Source organism: Schistocerca serialis, chromosome 10 (assembly GCF_023864345.2).
Source record: "Schistocerca serialis cubense isolate TAMUIC-IGC-003099 chromosome 10, iqSchSeri2.2, whole genome shotgun sequence".
Classification (NCBI taxonomy): domain Eukaryota; kingdom Metazoa; phylum Arthropoda; class Insecta; order Orthoptera; family Acrididae; genus Schistocerca; species Schistocerca serialis.
This window is the reverse complement of record NC_064647.1, coordinates 113,987,553-113,993,552: the sequence shown is the minus strand read 5'-3', so window position 1 is coordinate 113,993,552 and position 6,000 is coordinate 113,987,553. Positions and strand designations below refer to the sequence as shown.

General features: G+C 41.1%; 1 protein-coding gene across 1 annotated transcript in view; it reads left to right on the top strand.

The window, feature by feature from the left end:
* Positions 1 to 623: 623 nt before the first annotated feature.
* The window catches only part of LOC126425257 (arylalkylamine N-acetyltransferase 1), a 39,773-nt gene continuing 34,396 nt past the window's right edge, over positions 624 to 6,000 (top strand). The window contains exon 1 of the mRNA XM_050088228.1: positions 624 to 683. The gene's annotated coding sequence lies outside the window, so the exon portion shown is untranslated. The remainder of the gene's footprint in view (positions 684 to 6,000) is intronic.

Genomic DNA, 6,000 nt, shown 5'->3' with positions numbered 1-6,000 from the left:
GCAGTTACAGAGCTTTGACTAACGCTGCAGGGCGCGCGAGAGCAGAACTGGATTACGATCTGTGCGTGCTAATAGTTGTCGACGTCGAGTCGTTTGCGGCGAAAAGCCGATCCGATTAGAACAGATTCCAGTCCGCCCGGTGACGTCTCTTTCCACCTGTCCGGAGCCCGAGATACTGCGCCGCTATTGGTCGCCGGGGAAAGGTAGCCACGCCCCTTCGCGACGGCGCATGACCGGTGGTCGCCCACTGCGGTCGCTCCTCGTGGGCGGAGCTGCCGGCGCCCCCGCGCCATTGGCCGCGCGCCTTGTAGGTCACGAAGCCCCGCCCATCACGTTTCCCGGAAACGCGCGCGCGTGGGCGTCGGGGGCGCCTCTCCCAGAGTATATAGGGCGGCGCGCGAGGCGGCATCTCCGCAGACGGCGGCGGCGGGATCCTGGGGGCGGACAGCAGCGGCCACCACCGGCCAGCGGCGCCGGGGACCTCCCCGGCGCGGGGCCGGGGATGACCCGTGGCGGGACGGGGGAAGTCCCGCGGCGGCGCGGGGAATTCCCCGGTGGCGCGGGGAAGTCCCCGGCGGCGCGCGGCAATTCAGTCCCGCTGGCAGCCCTGCTAGGGACCAGAATAGCGCTGAAGGCGACGACGCGGCGCGTCACCGCAGGCGACCATCACCATGGCGGCACACGTAAGTAGTCAGACGTTGTCGCACGCAGCATGCCTCCGAAACTCCGACAAACATAATTCAGATATTAGTGAGAGTTATAAGCAGAATAGAAACATGGTCTGAAGTTACGTGTAATCTTTTCATTGTCCGTGGTATTCGCCGATTGCAAGTACATATCTTAAGCTTCTTTTCACACACTAATACATCTCAGTTACATGCGGACAGGTGTAATCCGTATTTCTGTGCTTGGTACGAAAACAATGCAGGAGCATACGTGCCACTGCGTCCAATACCCGACACAAAGAAAAAGCTGCCAATCGTGTACACTGCAATATTGTTTTTGTGCCACATACGCACAGAAATGCGGTTTATACCTGTCCACATTTGCCGAGGATGTATTACATGTGAACACGAAGCTGGAAGCTTAAGATGTGTGCTTGAAAATGACCAAAGGCCAGTTCGGCGGATAATAAAAAGCATACAACATAATTGGACCACGTTTTCATTCTTAAAGCACGTTGAGACTGTGGGCCTTAAAAAATTAAAATTTTAAAAATATGAATATTTTGATACCGTAATAAATTAAAACACCCATATCTTGCTGCAGTCTCTGTTTATGTTCCAGATACGTTCATTTTTTTCTTACGTCAACGTGTATTCAGTGAACTTATTCTGAAATTATAAATTTGTCTTTATACGTGATGCATGTTACCAAACAGCACAGACCCAATTGAAAGTTCTTTGTCTAACGGCTTCTAGCAGCAAAAAATATACAGTTACTGAAACAACGTAAAAATTTAGAAATGCTGTCGTTATATACTCATCTTGCGTTAACGGTTTGCCGCAGTAAGTAAAGTATCCTGCAGTTAGAAGCAGTCTCGAGGCAGCCTAACTTATAACCCACAAATTACGCAGACTACTATGTTGATTCAATATTTGACAACAAGAACATTTAGCGACTCCCAACAAAAATTTACACGTAATTTCAAACATTTTTGAAACTTAAAAGTTGAGTGCTTGCTAATTTTCACTGTTTACGTAGTAAAATTTCAGAATCGGCTGTTACCTCACACTTTATAGCTTTTCTATTCGCAGCACATTTTGTAGACAATATCCACATATACAACTGAATGTACCTGTCATATTATGTCACTGTACGGCACATAGTTCAGGAAATACTATGTTATACACATGGGACTTCGATTGTTTAAAAAATCGCTGAGTAGATTAGAAAAAATTTCACGCCATTATTTTTACAGTAAGTAAATTAGTTTCTACAGTTGGCTGTTTATCTTATCATCTGTTCTTATGTATATGTTGTAGATATATTTTGAATTTGTAAGTAACGGTATTGTACTGTCCTGCATACGAAAATAATAATAATGATAATTTTCACGTAGTGGTCTCTTTGTTTCAAAGTTACTACGCCGTATTTCTTTAACAAACTGCTGTGAACGCTACCTGAATTGTTAAGAACTGCAGGTTTTTCTTGTGAGAACCTAGCGTGATTTCTATCTTAGCTTTTTGTTCATTTGGTACAAGCCTCCTCATCTCCGAACAACTACTGCAACGTGCATCTCTATATTCTCTGTATTCAGCTCTTGTCTCACCTTACAATTTTTCAATTTTTATCCTCCCCCCCCCCCCCCCCTTCCCCACATACTCTTCCCTCTGTCATCAGACTGACGGCTCCGAATGTGTCCCATCGACTGACCTATTCTTTCAGACACGATTTGCCTCAATATTCTTCTCTCCACAAATCGATTCTTTAGATCATTATAGATTGCAAACTTATCCATAAAAACTTCAGAATTCTCCTGTAGCGCCACTAAAGAAATGCCGCGAGTTGAATTTTTTTGTTTAATTGATAGTCAAGTGCACATACTTTTGTTCCGTAACGTGAAACCCATTCTTTTGCAATTTTATGCAGAAAAATCATACTTTTGCTTCACATTTTTATCCCAGCTTCCGCCAAGTAGCTCACATATTTCTTTCTTTACGTCAGGAATTGCAAGTAAAGTCAACTTACAATTTCCTTGAATAATTACTGACTATTTCTAAACTCAGTTGTGTTTAATTTTGTCACTGTATGAGTGGAAAAAAGCAAAATGTCCTGTAATAACTAGCACTACGTGTATACCAAGGTTGGCCTGTGCGTTTTTGGTAATGATATGAAACTGTGTGTACGCTATTCGTAATTGACGTAAGCGATTATGTAACTAATGGTGGAGCCACTGATGGCTTTAAAAGAATTCTGAATGTATTAGTACTGGTACCGGACAAATAAGAAAACTGTTACTTGACTTCAGAAGCAGTTTCCGATGTACACAAACGCCAAAGTCGGCAACATGGTATGTTGCAACCACTAACGTAACAGTGTGTGGATTACGCACATAAACGTGAGGAAAGGAGCTACAAGTCACAGAGTAAAGGTAAGTACACGTAACTTTAAACTGAAAGTCAATACATATTCTGGGAAACCTCGTAGGTAAAGGAACTTTCTTTTGTATTAAGTCAGCTCCAACGTTTAAAATTCAGTAGCCAAAACTGTCATATTGACGAATAGATGTAAATGTAATACTCAAAATGCATATGGCTGAAAACCCAACACATCTTAGCGTTAACATCGCGAAATAAAAAGTAGATGGTTGCTGCAATTCTCGAAGTATTTCAATCGACAAGCACGAAACTCAGGCATCGTTATCATGAATAAATTAATATTAGTTAAGCTCTTTGACAGTAGGACTTTTGACCGCCAGTGGTTTCATTGGAATTTGATTCGTTCAATTTCTTAATCCTGTTATCAACATCGTTGTATTTCACAGTCAACACTTGAAAACCAATGCAAATACTCGTAAGAGAGAAGATCGTTTATTGTTGTTGTTTTCAGTCTGAACACTGATTTGATGCAACTTTCCATGTTAATATGTCCTATCAGATAACTGATATAAAATGGCTGTACTGATATCTAATGCGAATGGTTAGCTACCTGGCATATTAGTTTTTTATTAATCACTAATTTCACGTTTTTTTCAATACTTTATAATTGTGTACTTTGTATAAGTAAATTAAGGAAATTTCTTTGAGACATTTTGGTCTGTTTGATCATTTATGAAGCAGATTGGGGATGTGTATTTGACGAAATACATTTTCTGTTTCTTTGTGAAAGTTCTTTTTCTTGCCTTTGTTGCCTAAGTACAGTATTTGAAAATTGTGTGCTGTGTCTGCATTTTCACGTTCATTTGAAGCAACATGTGAGGTAGTTTAGTACTGAATTTATATAGATGTTTTAAACGAAGATCTTCCATGTATTCACAGATCGCATACAGAAATTTCTTCTTCTTTGGCCCTTGTACTTCTGCAAACACAATTTACACATAAACTCGTATAGCCCTGATCGATTGTACGGCTTAACGTAATTGTTAATACCATGGACGGTTTCATCCTTTATTTTGTTATTAGCGTAAAAGTTGATTCTGATATTTCCTCGCCGGCCCAAGTGGCCGAGCGGTTAAAGGCGCTACAGTCTGGAACCGCACGACCGCTACGGTCGCAGGTTCGAATCCTGCCTCGGGCATGGATGTGTGTGCTGTCCTTAGGTTAGTTAGGTTTAAGTAGTTCTAAGTTCTAGGGGACTTATGACCACAGCAGTTGAGTCCCATAGTGCTCAGAGCCATTTGAACCATTTTTTTGATATTTCCTCCTCCAAGTTTCCTTACTCATCCTTTACATTCTGAGACGCCCTGCTAAACCTGCAGGAGAGGACACGTAGTTTAAATTGTGGAAAAGGGCCAAAAAAAGCGGCTGTCAGTTACAATCGAACATACAACTTTATTTATTTGACCAAACATTACAAGAGCCAAGAAAATATAAAAAAAAGTACAGCATTAATTTACCGGCTGAATGTGCCATACAATCTCATGCCTTAAGGGCAAGACCACTCTGAAAGCCAATGACTTAATACTCAAACCAAAATCAGAAATTTAAAAGGCAGAAGACCTTATCTTAAATCAGTTCTTTCAATTAGGCTGAAGGCCCAAACAATCTCACACCTTAAGAGCAAAACAAGTTTGATAGAAAAAAAATCGGCTGAAGGCCCATCTCTTAAGACTCAAATCAAAATTAAATTTTTCAAAGGCAAGAGGGCTTATCTTAAAACAGTTCTTTAATTAGGCTGAAGTCCCAAACAATCTGACACCTTAAGAGCAAAACAACTTTAATTTAAAAATCAGCTGAAGGCCCATGACCTAAGACTCAAACCAAAATAATTTTTTAAAAGGCCAAAGGGCCTTATCTTAAAACAGTTCTTTAATTAGGCTGAAGGCCCAAACAATCTGATACCTTAAGAGCAAAACAACTTTAATTTAAAAATCGGCTGAAGGCCCATCACCTAAGACTCAAACCAAAATAATTTTTTAAAAGGCCAAAAGGCCTTATCTTAAAACAGTCTTTAATTAGGCTGAAGGCCCAAAGAATCTCACACCTTAAGAGTAAAACTAATTTAAATATCGGCTGAAGGCCCATGACTAAGGACTGAAACAAAACCAAATTTTTAAAAGGCCAAAAGGCCTTATCTTAAAACAGTCTTTAATTAGGCTGAAGGCCGAAACAATCTGACACCTTAAGAGTAAAACAATTTTAATTTAAAAATTGGCTGAAAAAAGACTGAAACCGAAACAAATTTTTAAAAGGCCAAAAGGCCTAATCTTAAAAGAGTTCTTTAATTAGGCTGAAGGCCCAAACAATCTGATACTTTAAGAGCAAAACAACTTGAATTTAAAAATCGGCTGAAGGATCATCACCTAATACTCAAACCAAAATAATTTTTTAAACGGCCAAAAGGCCTTATCTTAAAACAGTTCTTTATTTAGAATGAGATTTTCACTCTGCAGCGGAGTGTGCACTGATATGAAACTTCCTGGTAGATTACCCGCGAAAGGCAAAGGTCCCGAGTTCGAGTCTCGATCCGGCACACACTTTTAATCTGCCAGGAAGTTTCAGTTCTTTATTTAGGCTGAAGGCCCAAACAATCTTACGCCTTAAGGGCAACACAACTTTAATTTAAAAATCAGGTAGAAGCCATACAAATACAAACAACAAGAACAAATAAGAAAAGGCGCTCAGAAGTTTCTGATGGTCGACCTGGAATTCAGACACTAACGCTCGCTTAGGTGAGACAGGCAGTCGGCCCAGCCATTCTCGATCTGACGACAACCCAACCGACGGATAGTCAGCGGTCCCACCGGCAAGATAACTTCCGCCCCACCAGACCAGCACAGAACAGCGAGTTCAGTGGAACCACGTAGAAGGTATTGACGCCCACAAACATTGAGCTGTC